Here is a 22446-nt window from a genome sequence, read left to right on the forward strand (position 1 = left end):
TTAACTTTGCTTGTTTCACTCCAGAAAGAAAATTCTTCTTAGCCAAATTATCAATTTTTCTCGCTCATATGACTCAGTCATCTATGCCATAACACTGATGAAGTATTATTCTCTACCAAATTTATTGAGTCACTACAAATGGTGCCCTGAAATAAGTAAAGTCAGAAATCTCGTAACCTCGAGCCACAATCATTGAACCTCTAAGAAGCTTCCACCGGCCACCACCAACGGTTTGATCATAACCCTCATCATCAAGCTTTCCTATAGAAAATTAAATTCAGACGAACATCTGGAATATGCTTGACATTGTTAAGAACCAACCTCGAACCGTTCTTACTTTTCAAGCAAACTGTGCCAATACCAAATACCTCAACCTCACTATCATTGCTCATTCGTAACATTCCAAAATTACCTGGAGTATAAGAAGAAAATAATTTCTTCTTTGGCGTAACATGAGAAGTGGCACCTGAATCCACAAACCAGGTAGGCTCATCACAAACAAGATTGATATTATTTTTACCACAAGCAACAAGAAGATCATTTTCAGTAACAATAACAACATATTTTTCATTATCGCTCTCTTTCTTTTTCTTTTTCTGGTCTTTCTTAAACCTGTAGCAATGTTTCTTGATATGCCCTTGCAAGTGACAATAGTCACATGTAATATTCTTGTACCTGGAGGTTCTTTACTTGCTTCTACTTTTGCCTCTGTCAATCTGACCTCTGAAGTAGCTTCTCCCCCTGTCTTGAGTAACCAAAACATCGGAGTGTAAAGTTGAAGAAAGCGAAGCTTGAGATCTTCTTCTCATCTCTTCATTCAAAACACCACTCTTAGCATATTCCATAGTTACACCATCATTGGAAGCATAACTAGTCAAAGAAACTCGGAGAGTTTCCCAAGAGTATAGCAGAGTTTTAAGAAGCCAAAGTTATCTCTTCATCAAACTTGACACCCATTCCAGACAGCTGATCAAGGACAGCTGAAAATCATTTATATGATCAGAAATAGGACTGTCCTCTTCGTATCTAATATTCATCAATTGTTTCAATGGGAACAACTTAGTATTGCCAGTCATCAAAGCATAAAATATCTCGAACTGTTCACATAAGCTTTTAGCATGTGTTTCGTTTACAATATGATTTTGAACATTATCTTCAACCCATTGCCTAATATAGCCACAAACCTATAGGTGCTCAAATTCCCAGTGCCCATCTTCAATAGACTCGAGTTTCTTAGAAGCAAACACAAGTAAATGCAATCTCTTGACAAATAAAAGATCTTTTATCTTGCTTTTTCAAATATGATAATTACTGTCATTTAAACAAACCATCTTGATCATATTTGCCTCCATCATTCAAATAGAGGATCAACATAACCAAATATAATCACAAGCTTTGATACCACTTTGTTGGGAAGAAACAAGCAATAACCAAATTACAGGATGAGGTAACAGCGGAAGAAATACTCAAGTCAAAGCTTCTCACACTATTTGAACCAAGAGAAGACAATAAACACTAATACAAATGGAAATCCATACAGCAACTATACCAACAACAAAATAGCAAAGAAAGCAAAAATAAATCGAATGCAAGAAACGCTAAATTTACGTGGTAAAACCCCTTCAAGTGAAGAGGAAGCATCCACAGGAGCTCCGGCCCACAAAACTCCACTCTTATTAAGAGTTACAATAATATTCTCCAAATGGCCAAAACATCAATGCCAAACACGGAGCAACAATACATTAAAGATAGCACCAAAACTAGTGAAGAAATGAGAGAAATCACCCCCAAAAAATGAGCTACTGTTCTTACTTAAAAGTCAGACCATAAAATCCAATATCCACGGTTGAAATCGAAGAACCAGATGTTGAGAATCCCCAGTTCAAATTTGAGAACAATCCAACGGTTAACGAATCAGGAAACACAATTTGAAGTAGACTGTGGTAGTTGATTTTCACCGGTGCAAAAATCACCTCTTCTCTCTCAATTTCTCTCTCTATATGACTGCTATGAATTCACTCTTGTGTTATAAAAATAAGACCTAAGTTGATCCTATATATAGTGGATTAGTGGGCTGGTCCAAATTGGATTGAGTTTTATTAATTCAAATTCACATAGGAAGGGAAAATGCAAAAACCCAACAACTAGTTAAGTTGGTCCAAAACTGCAATAATTGTTGGGATACGTAGTATCGAATTTGAACTAGTAAGATCTTTTTAATATAGTGTAATATTAACTTAATTATGATTATTAAATATTGGAACAACTATTGAAGTTGTGGGAACAACTGTCATAGTTGTGGGAACAACAATAGTTGTTATTTCAAGAACTTTAATAGTACTTGTTACAACAACTTTAATAGTTGCCCAACAACTTATGTAGTTGTCCAACAACTCCGTAGTTGTTTGCGATAGTAAAAGTTTATTTATTGGTTCTAAAATTTATTTTCAAAAATCGCTCAAATCACCATTGAATAATCTCAAATTTGATATTTAGCTTCTCTCAGGTGTTTACAATGATTTTCAAGAACACCCACTCAAAGTAATAACCAATTTTCATATTCGAATTTTCAACTTCAACAAACCTAGCAATGGAGTTTTAATTACTAAATCTCCTACCAAGTAGTGTTTTAACAACCTGTTTAAGCACCAATAAATAATATCTACTTAATTATGCAACAATTCACCAATTATTTTCGAATTTCAATCTCAAATTTATAACCCAAATGCTCACAACCCAACAATGGAAGAAAATTTGGGGCTAGGTGAATGCCTTTTGATTTTCGAAAAGAAAGAGATTCTATTGTATCTCTAAGTTTTGAATATTATAAGTTAGCACTCATTTTACTTAATCAGTGTTTAAGTGAATAAAAAAAAAAATGAGACCGACTTGTCTCTTTTTTTTTTTTTTTTTAAATTGATGAAGACTTGGATGTCCTCCTCACCCCATTCTCCCAAGTAACTTAATAGGCAATATCAGTACGTATAACTTAAAGCACAACACATATTATTAGAGAACTACACTTTTACTTTATATGCCAACGTGGAAATCATCGAGCATTGTTGTTTCTTTTACTTTTTCATTAATTTAAACCTCCATTAGCTGGCTGATTTAGAACCATCGTGATCAACTTTACAAGATTTTGTATTATTTTATTACGATAAAGAGAATGAATTAAATGTACTTTTATAAAGAGAACTTGAACAATAACGTAAGGAGAGAAGAAATGAGAAACCCCAGACTAAATATTATTCCAAAATTTCTCATCCCAAAGAATATATTCTTGAAGAAACTTCTCTACGTAGACAAAGGTCGTCCCTAACAAAAGCTTTCTTCAAAAAATGTAAAAAAACGTAACTCAACAGGAATTAACATATTTGAAAATTCTATTTAATGAATAAATTTTAAGTTCACCGATGGGAAATGAGGAAAAGAAAATGTCAGTAAGAAATTTGAGCTATCTGACTAGATTTAATCAATACTTTTGATAAATAATATATCTTTGATCATAACAAATGTTCGATTACAGACAAAGAACTCCTTAAACTACAAAGACATATTATTATTTTATTTTTAAATAAACAGGAATTAACACTTTTAGTCCATCAAATATCAATAAATTCTAAGTTTGGGCCTTATGATTTTTGGTTAAGCACATTTATTCTTTAATGAATTGATATGGACATTTTTGATCCCTTTAATTGTAAATCTTCACACATTTAACGACTTGGAAGTGCTAAGCCATTCAATTATCGATGTGTTATGTTAAATTTTTTACTATTATCCATATTTCAAGGAGATATAATTCTAAAAATTGTCTAAATATCACGTATTTACTTTATAAAGAATTATATGTGCTTCCTTAAATATTATAAGGACCACACAAGAATTTACAATAATTGAGGACCAAAAGTGCAATTATTAAAAAAATATACTTAAATCACTAGTTAAATAATTAAGAGTTATGGATGCACCATCCATGATCAATGTATTTTGGACTCGACCATATAATAATACCGCTCAATTCTAATTATGCTTAAATCATGGTATCCATCATAAATTGATTAGTTTTATATTGATTGCACACCGCAATTCCTCTTCTTAGATCAGATTAAGACTAACAATGTGAGCAAGCTCACTTGGCCGAGTTTCCCATATATCAGGTCAAGGAACATAAATAGAATGCAACTTTCAAATTTAAAGTTATCACACTATTTATACATAATTCAAAGATTATGTAAATTTAGAAAACCGCCGGGGTTAAAATGCATCTTTCCGCAACTAATGCATAAAACCACGAAGATCTTCATCGCTTTGAAGACGCAAATTTGAGGACCAAAGAGGAAAAATAATCAACAGTAATTAAGCAACTAACATTATTGAAGTCAAGCAAGTTAATCTTATGTGAAAGATAAGTCTTAAAACTAATTTATTTGTTCTACAACAACAAAAAACTCGTCTCAATCACACAATAAAAGATCCTAGAGATATAGCTATTGCTATTTTTTTAATCTTGTTAGATAGTATTATTAGTTATTTGATTATTCACCTCAAAATGTCGGCAACTTTTATAACTCCCTCATCTATTATTTAATATGACAATATTTGATTGGATACCGAGTTTAAGATGTCCCTACAATATTATTATTTTTATTTTAAAATCAAACACTTAAACCACTAATATAATTAAATTCTCACCAAGGGAGCAAAAGGTGGGAGCTCCTAGGGATAGGTAAAAGAAACTAGTAAAAGAGAATGTAAATTTTCAAACTAATACAATCAAATTCCAACACAACTATATATGATGGTTACCCCTGTATTAGAATATCAAACACTAAAACCTCTATACATTGTAAATTCCTGCAAATATTAAGTGCTTGATTTTGAAATATAAAGGTTGAGTTGTATCCAACTAAACAGAGACTAAAATAGATTCATTGGACCAATTAAAAAGAAAATCGAAAAAAATTCATCTATCATGTCATTTTCAAGAACGTTTAATCCTAGATTTTTGAATTAGCTGCAGTTATTCACCACAATTTCATCCAGTCTCACTTCAATAATTAACTTGGGTAAGGAAAAGAAAATAGGGAAGGGAGATGCACAAACAAAGAACAATTACAAAACAAGCAGAAAATAAGATTCAAACCTACTAAATCATGCTTTAATTTATGAACATGGAGTTTAAATAGTTCTATGTATTTAACCTACTAATAAAGTTTGCAACTCTATACCCCATATACAATAGAAGCCAGCACTGGATATGGAAATGAAGTCATATCTAGAAGGACGCGACGACAGAGCAATACGTGCTGCAGATGAACCAACCAGGCAAGGAACACCTAATGGCATGGGAGTTCGTGAAGTAATAGGCATCTGCTGCATTGGCTCATCCATGACAAAGCAGTTTTCATTCTAGTGAACCCCGAGAGAGGTTATGGTTTACCACTATAATCAACAGATTCTTATTTTCCAAAACCAAATATGTGATCTGTGAATAGGTCTTCCAAATAAAAGATGTCGTCTTCCTCGCTGCTCGGATTTGAACCATGATAAGTTACACCGCCACTAGTGCCGGGAATAGATGGTAATTGCATGGTAGGATTTGAACTGGGATGAATTCCACCGCCACTAGTGCCAGTAATTGCTGGCAATTGCAAGGAATCGACACGAAAACCTCCCTCGGGAGCTCCCATGGTGCTCTTGAAACTATTCTTAGCACCACTTACAGAAGCTATACCATCATGGACTCCCATATGAGCAAGTGCTAATGGCAAACTTGTAGTGTTAGCCATACGACCTACTTGAGTCTATCCAACCAACTGATTGGTCTTTAGCTCATCTAGCAACCGAATGTTAACGACCGGATGAGTGTACATTCCGCTGCCACCAGCAACTGATGGTTGCTGGTGGCATGCTCCGGAGGTGCTCTCTGTCAGTTCAGTGATTAGGTCTTTTATACTTAGCAGGAACTAATCCATGTTGGGAAATGTACTATTCAACTCACTACCAATAGCAGCACCAAGCAGGAATTTCTCGGGGTTAACTGATGGTCCTTCGGTAGCACAGTTGGTAACTGGCCCGGGTAAAGATACCATCCCTGTGTCGAAAGCTTCAGTCACATAGTCAGTGATTGGCTATTGTGAAGGTTCAGTAGTATCAGCAGCATTCACACTAGTGATATCATTAATTCTTCTTCCCTCTTCGCCTTATTATTGTCATTTAATAGACTGAAGAACTTTTGGGCATGGCTTGCCACCTGTCTTGGTGTTTTTGATAACACACAGTTCCTTGATATATTCCGCCAATCACCTTTACCATATTTCTCCAACCATTGAAGAAACAACCTGATAAAGGAAAGAAGATTAAAAGAAGTTACTAGGCTTGGAATTTAATCTGGGAAGTTTGCAAGACAATATCTGCACAAAACTAATACTTTCCTCAATCAGTACACTTCTTATGCATCTTTGAAATTCGTTATGATTATATAGATATTTTTTATTTCTATCTACATCCAACAAATACATCTCAAAAGTATGACTTACCAATTTTAGTGTTATTTTAGCAAACATTATCACTAATAAACGACCTGCACACCAGCCAAAACAATAGAATATACACAAGGTACAACTCATCGGATGTTACTTTGAGAAATGTGTAGGATCATCTACTTATCAAGAAAGAAATTTCAATTGAATCTCCTCACTCAGCACACCATTATTCCTTGTTGCAATAGTCCCTCTCTATTTTTTTTTTCTTTTGAAATGGTACAATAGTCCCATTTCCATTCAACCACAGATCCATATTTCTCTTATATTGAGCAAAAAGGAATAGAAGAATAATTAACCCCGAATATAGTTTGATAGGTTATGATGTGATTTTTATTGTTTTGATGATTTGACAAATATGTATAAAGAACCGGATACACTAACAGGGGAGCAAGAGGGATTATAGTTGTCTAGTTGATATCATGAGAGATCAAGTGGGAGACCTGGTAAGGGATCAGATCTTTGTCCGTACAAAGGTCAACATTACAGCTGTAAAGCTGCTGGCACAACACAGCAGTACAACACTGCATTTTGAACAATGGTCCATGGCTTATGACTTGTCACTCTCACTGTGACCCTCATCATATATACGCAACATATCCCAAGTGAAAGTCTATTCTTGCAAAATCAAAAAATTGTTCAGATCTTAAGTGCAAGTCTCCACCTATCAAGGTGTGTTCAAGAACAAAGCTTCAACTAATCCAAGGACCTGTTCCCTACAACTGAAGATGTGTTAAGTCCTAGGAGTGTTAAGTCCTTTGTTCTTAACTTGTAAACCTACTCTTCTCTAAAGAAGCTGTTGTAGGTACTCTGAATTCTCGGTAGTTATTTGTAGGCAGTTTATCAATTCATTCTATTGAGTGGTACCCTTGGTTAGAGTGAGTCAAGTAGTATTAGTTTGTTTGGCTAGAGGTAGTCAAACCTTGTCGAATTCTCAAAGACTGCTTGTAGGAAGTGTATCTTCACAAACGTTTGTGTGGTACACTAGGCTAAAGCTAGTCTATGTGTATTAGAGTCCGTGGCTAGAGTTAGTCATAGCGTGTAGCTTACAATAGGGTTCTTGTAAGGGTGAGGGATTAAGGGTTTAATTCCTAGATTGCAAGAGGTTGTAATATGAAATTGCTCGATGTAGTGGAGTTGAAATCCTACGTGCTAGGTTGTGATTTTTAATCCCTTGAGCAAGGAGTTTTTCACAGTATAAATCTTGTGTTATTTACTCTCTGCACTGCATAAGGGAACTGGTAGACAACCAGGTCCCTCATATACTGTTTGGTGAACCCACAGCCTACATTAATTGGTATCAGAGCGGGTTTTTTCTAAAAGGTTAACGCCTAGAAAGGATCGTTCACATGGCTGCTCTACTAAACAAAGAAGAGAAGAGAAAAAATCTAAATGCTGAGGGCAGAAGTGAGTCAAGTGATGATGACGAATTAGAAATCGCATATCTCATCCACAAATTCCAGAGAGTCGTTCGAAGAAGTGCTGAATCCATGGAGAAAAGAAGTCACAGTGAAAATCTTAAGGACAACTCTAAAAGGACAGCTACAAGAAATCTGGTATTCGATAAAAGGCTTAGAAGAAAGGAGGAAGCTGAAAAGTTAATGAGGCAGGCCCTAACTGCATGGAGAGATTCGATGAGGGAATCTGAAGACGAAGCTTACTCAAGTGATACATCCAAGTCTGCAGTCAACAATGAATCCTCAACGAGTGATTCGAATCTTAGTCTCTTAAAAAAATCTTGCGCTGATAATGAGACCAAAGAAAAGGAGGGAGATCTTCTTGATGATCAAGCAAAACTGGAAAGTCACTCTCACAAAGGCTAATCTCCTTGGTAAAATAATTGATAAATGAGCTTCGCGGACTCATTAAATAAAAGGAGGAGTTAGATGAGAAACTTGACAGTACCGAACAAGAGAGGGATGATATGGTCGTTGCATCATAGATCTACAAGAACAAGTTGAGAAAGTTACTAAAGAAAATCTCTCCTAAATAGCCATATCAAAGAGCTGATGAATACACCTTTTGGAGGGACGGAGATAGCAAGCAAAGCTCAGAATGAGCACGAGAACAAGTCCGAGCAAGCCGAAGTGAGTCATGTAGTTGAGATGAAATTTATTAGGCGTTAGTTGTTTAAGTCTAGACGTGGAGCATTTATCTCATGGTTACGAGGGTTTGAGTTCATATAATAAGCTATGGAAGACTCTGGGACCAAGCAAATCAAGGAAAATAAGTTTGTTGAGAATTCGAAATAGGATTTTGATTCAACTTTGGAGGGGTATATCTCCATGTATATTAAGAGTTTTAAGGTGTTTCAAAATCCTAAAATGAAGTTCGTCGAGTCTAGTTTCTAATGCAACAAACCTCTCATCGATAGGACATCGGAGTAGAGAATTATAGATGTTACAAATTGAGCTGACAAAGCAGAAACATGGCTGCTACAGTATTGCTACAGTGCTGCCGCCTCAGCCACTATAAAAGGGGTTAAAACCCCATTTTTCATCAAAAATTTTCCAAAACCTTCCAGAAATTTCAGCCAACAAAAGGGGCTCTTATACCACCTAGAAGTGAGGATTTTGAGTGAAATTTAAGCTACGGAATATCAATCGAGGTCCGGACAACGTGTAGTCGCAATTATAATTTCGTTTTGTGTTGGAGTGAGCTTGGAAACAAGTGGATATTGAAGATCTTGCCACTTTAGTAAATATAAGGTATGAATCCTTGAATCTTTTTCTTTATCAACATTGATTAAGGAATAATTGCAAGAATAAAAGTTATAGTTTGTTGTGTTGGTGTTGTTGGCTTATGGATTGAGGTTTGAAGAGGATTTTGGATGAAAATACATATATTTATCTTGTAGAATGAGCATGTTGTTGTTAATGGGTTGTTGATATTATGATTTCGGGCTAGGCATATAAACAGGGGAGATGCTGCCCGAATTTCGACAGAATCTAAAAGGGATTTTAATTAAGGGCTTAAGACGAGCGTATGATGATGATCCTAACAATAGTATGAATGGTTGTATATGTAGATTACGAGGCTACGAATAATCTTAAGTGAATGCAAGACAGGAAGTAAGTTGGAAGTCGAGAAATTATCTTCCAGGTATGTTAAGGCTAGCCCCTTTCTTTCTAAAGGCATGATCCTTTCATTATAAACCTTTGTGTCATACCCATAATATCATTGGTTCCACAAATGCTAGAAGTCCACGAATTTCGTGATCCTTATGATGTTATTGAACTTCTAAAGGCATGATTCTTTTCCTACCAAACCATGCATGAATTCCATAAAAATTTTCATTTCCAAGAATGCTAGAGATTCATGACTCTTAAAGTTTTTATGATGGTAAAGATGAATAATTTTTTTTATGATAACCATTATGATGATTATGAGGGATTTATTTATCCAAGCTCCAAGGCATACGGATTTCATGTTATTATGAGATGATTTTTATTCATAGAGACTTCCATATACATGAGCTTTATATTATTATGAGGTGATTGAGCTTACTTTGCAATTTCTTAATTTCCTTCATTGTTGGTAATCTCACCTCATGACCCTTGTTCCTTCAAGGTGGGATAAACGAAGATAATTGATCCATAATATAATCGGAGGCTACCGACCTTACGATATAGTTGTGGCTTTTGATTGGGCTCATATGCATGCTTTATATATATATATGTATTTTCTCACTCCGCGCCGCGCTATAGTCGGTCGGGCATGGCACGTAGATGTGCACACCACTGCAATGGGCATGTTATGATATTGCCCTGGACGCGGGAGGCCCAGATGCGGGCTAATGATGATAACACCGAGCCTTAATGGCCGGGCACCATACTATATATATGACACCGAGCCTTAATGGCCGGGCATGGTACTATGTATATTTATAGAAATGTTCTTTTAAAAGGCTAAGCATGCATGACATCCGCCTTATGAGGCATTCAGATGTACAGGTTATCTCTCTTATTCCATGTTACCTTTCATATCTATATTATGTTGTTATTCATGCCTTACATACTCAGTACATTATTCGTACTGACGTCCCTTCTTGTGGACGTTGCGCTCATGCCCGCAGGTAGGCAGGGAGATGGATCAGACCCATAGGTCTTCTATCAGCGGATTCTCAGGAGCACTCCACTTTCTTCGGAGCTGCAGTCTACTTGGTATTGTCCTTATGATCATTTGTATTCCATGTAGAGGCTCGTCGACGTGTGTGTACAGTTAGATGTTTTATAGCTCTACCGGTTCATAATGTTGTATAATATATATATATTAGTGGCCTTGTCAGCCTTATTGTGAGCTCATGGTACTTTACTATCAGCCTTGCCGGCTTTATGATATATGTTATGCTGTGGCGACCTTGTCGGTCCGCATATGTACATATGCGCTGAATGAGCAGATATTCCTATTTTTGGCCTTTTCTGCGTGCAGGTGTTCTTGAGTTATGGGTTATAATATTCAAAGTAACGGATAAGTCAGGTGGTTCCCGGCCTACGGGTCGGAGCCCGTCATACTCCTGGTAGGGGTGTGACAGAAAAGGTATAAGGAACCTCAGAAGTACCTGTGTAAAGTGAACATCAAGCTGAAAAAATCTCTACAAGAGACATGGGCTTCAACCACACCCATTGAAACGAGAAATGAAGACACTGCTAAACAGAAGATAAGAGAGGAGGAACCAGGTCCTCACTAGAAAGGAGAAGAGGAAGCCTAATTCACCTTATTCACCACTCTAAGGGACCCAATTCTGTGTGGGTTCCCGAGCGGAGTCAGTAATCTAGGCAGAAGGCTTGAGTGAGAAAAGGACAGTCAAAAGGTAATCTATGAAGTTTTGACGCTCAAAGTATCCTTTGGAAAATGAAGAAAGTCCTCTCACTCAAGAGATTCTAATGAAAGTGTGTGTGCTTGAAAGACACTTTCCCATGATATTGAAAATGGCTACTACTGAAGAAGATGCAGCAAAGGTGCAGTAGGCACAGAGTGAAGATATGCAATCAAATATGTCGTGTTGAAACAAACATGAAGAGACTTTTTCCTTCCTACCTCTCAAGAAAGTGTGATGTTTCTGAGTACGATTCCTAAGTGCATGAACTTATTCAACAAGGCAAATCATTCTATACAACATGAATGACCAGGTTGCTGACACTAAGCAGATAGCATGACGAGAAGAAGCTTTTTCCCTCCTACAATGGCAATGACAAGAAGAGAGGTACATTATGATAAAAAGAGTTTTTCAGTTACACCTAACTCACATATGTACTGTTACAGGTATACATGCATGGATATTTTAGAACAACGCAAGCATAAGTGATATTGCATATTTTAGAGTGTTTGCCCGAATGTTTTTTAAACAAGAACAGTTAAGAGACCTAGTCTCTACAACTTAGGTTAGTAGTCTCTTCAGCACCTGTATGAAATTGAAATTGTCATTTAAGTGCCAAGTCACCAACACTGCTCTCTTTAAAAAAAAATCTTCCTCAAAGGCGTTTCACCTCTCGTAAATCGTTCCGATCAAACAACTCGCAACCTGACCCAATTGTCAATTTACCCATTCAAATACCCATAAATTCCACTTTCTCTTCCTCACTTGAAATCAAAATTTCAACTCACTTCCCTACTTCTCTTCTTCAACACACAAACCTCTCTTTCTCTTTCTCACAGAATCTTCTTCATCCTTTCTAAAATCAAACCTTATAATGTCTAACGTAGAAGTCACCACTCAAGCCCTTGTTGAGACCAGCCCTATTTCTTCACAATCCAAAGCTAAAATTTCACCCGAATCCAACAACCTATGTCTTCCCCAAAACCCCCAAACTCTCCCAGATCAAAATCCACTCATCGCTTTCTCTGTCTGCTGTCACAAGCTGCTTCCCTAAAATATCAGTACCTCAATCAAGAATGTCAGACCATGTTGAAAAACCTGACTCTGTTAGTAGCGAACATACCGATTTTGTTTCAAAATACTTCCAGAATATTGATGAGATGGAAGGATAAGACAATGGAGTAGAAGTTACTAGTCAATCCATTGAAGAAGTTACTGGTCAATCCATTGAAAAAACAGAGAAGTCGAGTCAAGATAACGAAAACCTGGTCTCCCAAGACATGCATGAGGAAGAGGCTGCGAGTGACAAGGAGGAGCAATCTGCAGAAATCAATAAGGAAACTGAGAAAGCTAGTAATATGAAAAAAGGTAACTCTCATTCCTCTGGGTGTTATAAAGAGGTAGAGGAATCGCCCATAAAAATGGATTGGATCATTTCTGGGATGGGTCAGAGTCGATCTAGTGAGTTGGATAGAGATTCCACACTTATGGAAGATTTTACAAATACCATGAGTGAATTGAGGGGTGTAAGGCCATCCAAAAAAGTGAAGGAGGGACCTGTTCCTTCAACACAAGAAGGGTCTGAATCTGAATTCAGGACAATTCCTGTGTGGGACAAGACACCAGGTTCCTCCAGGATAAACTTAGACTTAGTACTAAGTTCTGAACCTGTATCCTCTGATGCTGTACCTTTGGTTGAAATTTCCCTCGAAAGAGATCACTGTCATAATATTCATGCAAATGAATCTGATGAAGATGAGGTACCACTTGTTTTTCAGCTGAGAAAAAGATCTAGGAGTGAATCTGCATCCACAATAAAGATCTCTTTTGCTCGAACAACGCCTAGAACCAGACTGAGAAAGAAGGCAGAAAAGTTGGCTCTAGAATCAGCTCTTAAAGAAAATAAGCAAAAGGTACCAAAAAGGCCAGAGGTTCTCTGGTAAAAAGTCATTTGATTAATAAAGTAGAGCCGGTCGATGTGGAAACTACAGCTGTAAATGACGATAATGAATAAATAGAGGTAGAAAGGGAAGATGCCCCACTTGAGAGGAAAAACTCTAAGAAGAAGAAGGAAGAAAAGAAGAAGAGCAGTGAGAAAAAAGTCAAATGAGTTGGGGGTGACAAGTCTACAAAAGAATATAAACCTTCAAAGAAGAGAAAAAGCAGAAGCAATAAGGAATCAGGCTCCTCAAAGAAGCAGAGGGTGGGCAAAACTGTAGCTAAAAGTGAAGGAAAGAAGGGAATATATGAAGAAACAAAATATGTTGCTGGGTGGGTGTGAGATGCAGAGATCGCTGACAAATTTGGAATGAGAGGACTGCTTGAAATCATTGAGTTTCAGAAATGGGGTCATCTGATTGTCCCACCAATTCTAAGTGCCTACGAGGCACGGGTGGCTGAGTTCTTTAAAAATCTCCACTACTCAGATGGCCATAGCACTCTCTTTGCTTCGTTCAGTGAAACTGAATTTGAATTGACTGAAATGTACTGGGAAAAATTCTGAAAGTTCCTACTGAAGGAATAAGGACCATCGTTGGAGCTTCTTCAAGAAACTTCAAAGTCATGATTTCCCAAAATGTGGTAGAAAATGCCGGTGCAAGGGAAAGACTTATGAAGAAGGAGCTGAAAGTAGAGTACCAACTCATGTTCGAGTTGGTGAACAAAGCACTACTTCCAAAGGTTGAGGGTCGTACCATTGCCTCCATCGTAGACCTGGTGTTTATAAAGGCATTGGCTGACTTCCAATCCATCAACCTTCCTGCAATCATGATTGAGCACATAATCAAGGTGGTGAATGCACCAGAAGGAAAACATAGGCTTCCCTATAGGTTCTTTCTGACCAAAATATTTACGCATTTCAAGATCAAGACTGAAAAAACTACCAAGGGATCCAAAAAGCACATGTACTCCATGGCCACCTAGAAGAATGTGAATGTTTACCTAAGAAAGGTGGTGTTGGAAGTACCTCCACAATCTCAACTCTGCTTGTGGCACAAGAGAGAACCACTGATGAATTGTAGAGGGCCATGGTTGAGAATGTTCTTCTTCAGGCTCAACTATCTGAGAAAGAGAAAGAAGCTGGTTCTCAAAGTGCTTAGAGGCTGCAAGAATTGAGATTGAGAAGCTCAAAGCAGAAAATGAGAATTGACGCAGAAAGTAAATGAGCTCAAGGGCTAGATGTTCCGAGACCAGCGTGTCAACAGTAAATGCGTGGATAAACTTCTGACTACTCTAACTCAACACTCCTAAGATCTCTAGAATCCCTAGTCTCCCCATGTCAATATTTCTCCCCCGGTATTCTCCTCTTTTATATCTGTTTTCGCTTGATAATTGGCACGTATGACAATTTTTATTTTCATGTATTTTCTGACTTGCCTACTATGTTTTGCTAATACATAAATCGTTTGGGCATCTATTATGTTCTATGCTTGATTATTTGCTTGACTAGTTCTCTTACATCTCATGTTGTGTTGCCCCAGTGGCTATGAGTTAGCAATGCTGAACTTCTTTTTACTTACTTTCCGATGATGACAAAAGGGGGGAAAATGTGGTGATGGTGATAAACAGAGTTAGCAATGCTGATATATGTTTTGTGATGTGTGTACAAGAGAGCACAACTTGTAATGATGAAATAATGATGCCGTGATTAAGGGGGAAGGATTGAAAAAATTGCTAACATTTGATATGTTTCGTTCCGCAAGAGGAATAAGTGGGGATTTAGTTCTCAGGGGAATATCAGCTCTAAGTTTGTCATCATCAAAAAGGGGGAAATTGATAGGTTATGATGTGATTTTTATTGTTTTGATGATTTGACATATGAAGAACCAGATACACTAACAGGGGAGCATGATGGATTATAGTTGTCTAGGTAATATCATGAGAGATCAAGTGAGAGATCTGGTATCAGATCTTTGTCCGTATAAAGGTCAACATTACAGCTGTAAAGTTGTTGGCACAGCACAGCAGTACATCACTGCAGTTTGACCAATGGTCCAAGGCTTATGACTTGTCACTCTCACTGTGACCTTCGTCATATATACGCAACATATCCCAAGTAAAAGTCTATTATTGAAAAATCCAGAAATTGTTCAGATATTAAGTGCAAGTCTCCACCTATCAAGGTGTGTTCAAGAACACATCTTCAACTAATCCAAGGACCTGTTCCCTACAACTGAAGATGAGTTTAAGTTCTAGGAGTGTTAAGTCTTTTGTTCTTAACTTGTAAACCTACTCTTCTCTAAAGAAGCTATTGTAGGTACTCTGAATTCTTAGTAGTTATTTGTAGGCAGTTTACCAATTCATTCAATTGAGTGGTACCCTTGGCTAGAGTGAGTCAAGGAGTATTAGTTTGTTTGGCTAGAGGTAGTCAAACCTTGTAGGAATTCTCAAAGGATTCTCAAAGGATGCTTGTAGGAAGTGTATCTTCTCAAAAGATTCTTGAGGGATTACAACAACAACAAGCCCAGTATAATCCCACCATATGGGGTCTGGGGAGGGTAGAGTGTACGAAGACCTAACCCCCACCTTGAAAGGTAGGGCGGCTGTTTCCGAAATACCCTCGGCTCAAGAGAGGAGAACAAGAGAGGAAAAACAAGACAAAAGGTTAGATAGGACCAATCATATCGAAAACAATATGAAAGCAAGGAATAACAAAAGCGAGAAAGTCATGGTAGAACAGTCCGGGAAGAAAGGAGAATTAACTACTATAGATAACTAAGATAACCAAAGTACAACGGCCCAACAAATATAAGCAGCAATCAAATGCAGAAATCAAATGGCAATAAACAAATGAGCAAAACTACAACTACTATGGTGAAAGGATTAGGCACCTAGCCTCATATCCTAATCTGAGTCCTCCACAACCTCCTATCTAAGGTCATATCCTCGGTGAGCTGAAACTGTGCCATATCATATCTAATCACCTCTCCCCAATACTTCTTCGGCCTCCCTCTGCCTCTCCTGAAACCGTCCATAGCCAACCTCTCACACCTCCGCACTGGGGCATCTGTGTCTCTCCTCTTCACATGCCCAAACCATCTCAGCCTCGCTTCCCGCATCTTGTCTTCCACCGATGCCACTCCCACCTTGTCTCGGATATCTTCATTCCTAATTCTATCCCTCCTAGTGTGCCCACACATCCACCGCAGCATTCACATTTCCGCGACTTTCATCTTCTAAAAGTGAAATTTCTTGACTGACCAACACTCCGCCCCGTACAATAAGGTCGGTCTAACCACCACTTTGTAGATTGCAAGAGGGATTATACTGAAGTTGTAATTTTTAGATTGCAAGAGGTTGTAAGCTGAAGTTGCTCGGTGTAGTGGAGTTGAAATTCTACGTGGTAGTTCATTGTTTTTATTCTCTTGAGCAAGGAGTTTAAGGGAACTGGTAGACAACCAGGTCCCTCATATACTATTTAGTGAACCCAATGCCTACGTCATGGTTATGTGAGGAAAAAGATATGAAAAATCACACACTTAAATTGAACATTATTTTCTAAACAAAACCAGAGCTCCGCTGAAAGTAGAATGCATTGTTGAATCAAAGTAGAGTCTAATGACTTTTTCCTCTTTCTTTCTTTTGTTTATTTGTTTGTTTTTGGGTGATTCAAGCCCATTCTCCCCCACCAAGAAAAGGAAAGGAGATATAAATATCGTATACTGGAAAAACAATTCAATACATGAATAGGCTCTAGTATAATTGACCTAATTATTTATTGCCATCATCTAACTGCCTTTTCGGTCTTCACATGTTATTCAAAATTCATAAGGTGCTTAAGAAGAAACTAGAGGTTTTTAGTTATAATTGAACTAAGCTTGGTGGCGATATACCTATATTGTTCACATCACTGTTTGTCAGCAACAAATTCACAAGTGTTTCAAGCACGAGTTAGATTGAAGCCTTTTTAAATCTGATGTCTATAATACGTCACTCATTGGTTTGGGAGAAAAATAATTATACCGATGACCCAATGACTTACGTTGCAACACTGATATCAAGTTGTACTCCACTCTTCTATGAAAAAGAGAAACTTACACAGAAACAAAGCACCACCTTTAATTTTTCTTGAGGAAAAAAAAAACTAAAATAAAATTAAAGAAATTACTAACTAAAGCAGAGGGGCTTTCTTCCATATTTTCCGACACCAAATTTTTTGAGTAGCAGGTTCTTATTCAAAAATTTCACACCAGATCAACTTAGATTCTACTATACATTTACACATACTATATAATCAGAAATTATTTTAGTTACAGATTAAAGAATAATACTGCTTCTGTCAGTCTTTTAGGATTGTTGTCAACCTAAAAAATAACCGGAAAAAAGAAAATTTTGTTGCAAAGAACTTCTTAAAGAGGCAACTTTTGAATCCTTACTGTAAACATAGAAACACATTATTGTAGAGATTAAATAATCGTCAATTTAGTCAGATGTTTCAAAGAAAACTAACATGATAATTAAAAATATGTAGGAAAAGCCTCACCTGTATTCTTCTGCAGTCCAAGGAATCCCTTTTCGCCGTTCTACCACTGCTCCCGATGATCTACTTCTACGGCTAGAACAACTTTGCATTTTCCCATATTTGGGTAGGGGGACTTTCCCGATTCAATGTCGTTGACATCATCAATAAGGCCATTATAATGCAGCGTAATTTCTCGAAGAGATTTCTGTTTTCCCCGAATTTGGATAATCAATTAAATTTGTGAGTGGGTATAAGATATGTGGTTAAGTCTCAATCTACTTGATAAAAGAAAGATATAAATATAGATATGATATGAAGAGAACAATGATAATTGGTGATTTGCTATATACTCGTATGTTTACTGATGTATGAGTGTTACTTGATTGAAGAAATGTAAGAAATAAACACAACAAATATGACCGAAATCAGATATTTGAGAGAGAGATTTTGTATATATATTGCTACTACAAAGTGTTCTTGAAGTCGATGACCTCCTTTTCTCTGATTTTTTCAAAGGCCTGCGCTTCAACCCATTTCGAGAAATAATCAGTCATGAACAAAATAAAACAGGCCTTACCTAGTGCCCACGGTAGCGGACCGACGATGTCCATCCCCCATTTCATGAAAGGCCAGGGTGACACCACCGAATGCAACAACTCCCCGGGCTGATGAATCATCGGAGCATGCCTCTGACACCCGTCGCATTTACGGACAAAATTCTTCAAGTCTTCCTCCATCCGGTTCCAATAATAACCGGCCCTTATAATCTTTCGGACCAAAGCATCAGCACCGGAGTGATTGCCGCAGGTTCCTTCGTGCACCTCTCTCATTACATACTCCGTCTCTCCGGGACCCAAACACTTGGCCAGGGGTCCGAAGAAAGACCGCCGATACAATTGGCCGTCTACCAGGCAGAAACGCGCCGCTTTGGTCCTTAGTGACCGTGATTCTTTTGGGTCATTCGGGAGCTTCCCATCACGCAAGTAGTCAATGTATTTGTTGGGATTGCGCCAATCCCAAGTTAAACCCATTGTGTTTATTTCGGCGTGTCCGCTTTCTATTGTCGTGCTTAACAAGTGCACCGTTGCCCCGGGGTTGATTTCCTCCCCTTCGACCGAGGATCCCAAATTTTCTAATGCATCGGCCTCGCCGTTCTGCTCCCTCAGTATGTACTGCATGGTCCATTCTTTAAATCGATGTAGTATCACTTGGGTTTTTTCAAGGTATCTCTGCATCCGTTCGTCCTTGACCTCGAAGACGTCGTTCACCTGGTTTACGACCAACAGCGAATCGCACTTTGCCTCGATTATTTCGGCCCCCATATTTTGGGTCCAATTCCAAACCTGCAATCATAGCCTCATACTCGGCTTCATTGTTAGTCAATTTAGCAGTTCTAATGGACTGTCGAATGGCATCCCCGGCCGGGGTTCTAAGGACGATCCCCAGCCCGGAACCTTAGAGATTCGAGGCCCCGTCCGTATGTAGGGACCAAATTCCCGGTGCCTTTCCCGAGGTCAGCAAAAGCTCTTTCTCGACCTCGGGGACCATAGCCGGGGTAAAATCGGCCACGAAGTCGGCCAAGATCTGGGATTTGATGGTCGTTCGAGGTTTGTACTCGATATCATACCTGCTAATTTTTACAGCCCATTTAGTTAGTTTACCCGATAATTCCGGTTTATGCATGATGTTTTTCAGAGAGTAAGTAGTTACTACATATATTGGGTGGCATTGAAAGTAGGGCTTGAGCTTTCTGGAAGCGCTTACCAATGCCAATGCCAATTTTTCCAAATGGGGATAACGGTTCTCCGCATCCCCCAAAGTTCTACTCACGTAATAGATAGGGAATTGTGTACCTGATTCTTCTCGGACCAAAACGCCACTTACCGCTACTTCGGAGACAGTAAGGTAGAGAAAGAGCGGATCGTCCGCCTTCGGTGTGTGCAGCAGCGGGGGGCTAGACAAGTACCTCTTCAATTCTCGCAAAGCTTCTTGGCACTCCGGTGTCCAAACGAAGTCGTTCTTCTTCCTTAGTAAGGAGAAGAAATGGTGACTCTTGTCCGAAGACCTCGATATGAAGCGACTCAACGCCGCTATCCTTCCGGTGAGCCGCTGTACCCCTTTTATGCTATTCACTACTTCGATATTCTCGATGGCCTTGATTTTGTCCGAGTTGATTTCAATACCCCGGTTGACACCATGAAACCCAAAAATTTACCAGACCGGATACCGAAGGCGCATTTTTCCGGGTTAAGCTTCATGTTATACTTGCGGAGCACATCAAAGGTTTCCTGCAAATGCTTCAAATAGTCCTCTGTTTCCAGGGACTTAACAACCATATCGTCAATATAAACTTCTATTGTTTTCCTATTTGTTCTTCGAAAACTTAACATCTCATGCCCGGCCGTCGCATCGATCATTCTATCGATGTGAGGCAACAGAAAGGAATCCTTCGGGCATGCTTTGTTTAAATCCTTGTAATCTTCGAAATTTATTACCTTTCTTGGGCACCACTACCACGTTAGCAAGCCAATCCGGGTACTTTACCTCCCGGATAGAACCTATTTTTAAAAGCTTCGTTACCTCGTCTTTTACGAAGGCGTGTTTTGCTTCCGCCATGGGCCTTCTTTTTTGCTTCACCGGAAAAAATTTCCGGTCCAAGCTGAGCTTGTGAGTTGCTACTTCCGGTGATATACCTGTCATATCTATATGGCACCATGCGAAGCAATATGCGTTAGCTCGAAGAAATTCAATTTACTTGTTCCTGAGCTCCGGGGTAAGCCCCGTGCCCAGGTATACCTTTCTGTCCGTTAGGTACTCGAACAGGATGATCTGTCCAGCTCCTCTACAGTTGACTTGGTTGTATCCGAGTCATCCGACATGACGAACGATCTGGGTACCTCGAAATCATCCTCTTCATGTCTTGGATCCGACCCGGTGTGCTTTGATTGCTATTTGGTGTCCTCTCCTCCGGTTACATCTTCTTCCTTCTGAACCAATTCTTTGGGTCGAGGCGCTGCTTCCTCTACTACGAACATCTCCCTTGCAGCAGGCTGTTCACCTCGGATGGTTTTTATCCCTTCCGGGGTGGGGAACTTCAGCAGCTAATGCAGTGTTGAGGGTACGACCCTCATGCTATGTATCCAGGGTCTTCCCAGTAGTGCGTTATACTTCATGTCCCCTTCGATCACATAGAACACCGTTTGCTGAATGGTGCCATCGACGTTCACAGGTAATGAGATCTCCCCCTTTGTGGTTTCACTCGCCATGTTGAACCCGCTGAGTATTCGGGCTACCGGTACGATCTGATCAAGCAGCCCTAGCTGTTCGACCACTCTCCACCGGATGATGTTGGCCGAGCTACCTGGGTCAATCAAAATACGTTTAACCTTAGTTTTAAAGATAAGTACAGAAATTACCAATGCATCATTGTGCGGTTGAATGATGCCCTCTGCGTCCTCGTTGCTGAAGGAGATAGAACCCTCGGGTAAATGATCTCGGGTGCGCTTTTCACGAACAACAGAAACATTGGCCCGTTTCATCATCGGCCACCGAGGGGCATCGATACCCCCAACTATCATGTTGATTGTATGCTGGGGTTCTACCGGCTCGGCCCTTCGATGAGCCTCCCTTTCCTTGTAGTGACTTTTGGCTCGTTCACTCAGCAGATCTCGGAGATGACCGTTCTTCAGTAACCGGGCTACCTCTTCTCTCAACTGGCGACAATCCTCGGTTTTGTGACCATGGGTTCCATGGTATTCACACACCATGCTCGGGTCCCGTTGGCCCGGATTTTACCTTAGAGGTCTCGGCCATCTTACATCCGGTACGCGACCGATGGCCGAGACGAGGCCCGAAATACTAACGTTGAAGTTGTACTCCGATATCTTTGGAAAATCCTTGTTACCGGCAGAGCTTCCGGCATCGCTCCTGAATGAGAGACCCCGGCTGTTTGATAGGCGCTCGACCCGTTTACTACCCCGACCTGAGAAACGGCTTGGGCTCACCCTTGACTTTTCCAACCTAAAACTTTGCCTCTCCGAATAGGCGTATGGCCGATACCTTTCCTTCGATGATTCGGCCTTTGTTTCGTAACCCTTCCTTGGTCTCTCCAAACTTTTATTCGCATTTATTGGCCCCGGGGGGAGCTCGAATTGATCATCCTCCACCCGAATCTTTGACTCGTACCGGTTATGGACATCGGCCCATGTCACAGCCTCGTATTCCAGCAAGCTTTCTTTCAATTTGAACGAAGCTGTTGAACTTTGAACATTGAGCCCCTTTGTGAAAGCTTGCGCAGCCCATTATTCTGGAACCGGGGGGAGTTCCATCCGTTCCCTTTGGAACCGGTTGACGAACTCATGCAGTAACTCATCGTCTCTTTCGGTTATACGAAAAATATCGATCTTACGGGCCTGCACCTTTTTGGCATCGGCGTGGACCTTGATGAAGGCATCGGCGAGCATTTCGAAGGAGGTAATCGAATGCTCGGGTAGATGGTCATACCATGTCAATGCTCCTTTTGACAGAGTTTCCCCAAACTTCTTCACCAGTACCGATTCAATTTTGTCCTCCTCCATATTATTGCCCTTTATGGCACATGTGTATGAGGTCACGTGCTA

General features: G+C 39.2%; 1 pseudogene; it reads right to left on the reverse strand.

The window, feature by feature from the left end:
• Window positions 1-5153: 5153 nt before the first annotated feature.
• On the reverse strand, window positions 5154-21749 carry LOC132643764 (transcription factor SRM1-like; annotated as a pseudogene).
• Window positions 21750-22446: the final 697 nt, after the last annotated feature.

Source organism: Lycium barbarum, chromosome 6 (assembly GCF_019175385.1).
Source record: "Lycium barbarum isolate Lr01 chromosome 6, ASM1917538v2, whole genome shotgun sequence".
Classification (NCBI taxonomy): domain Eukaryota; kingdom Viridiplantae; phylum Streptophyta; class Magnoliopsida; order Solanales; family Solanaceae; genus Lycium; species Lycium barbarum.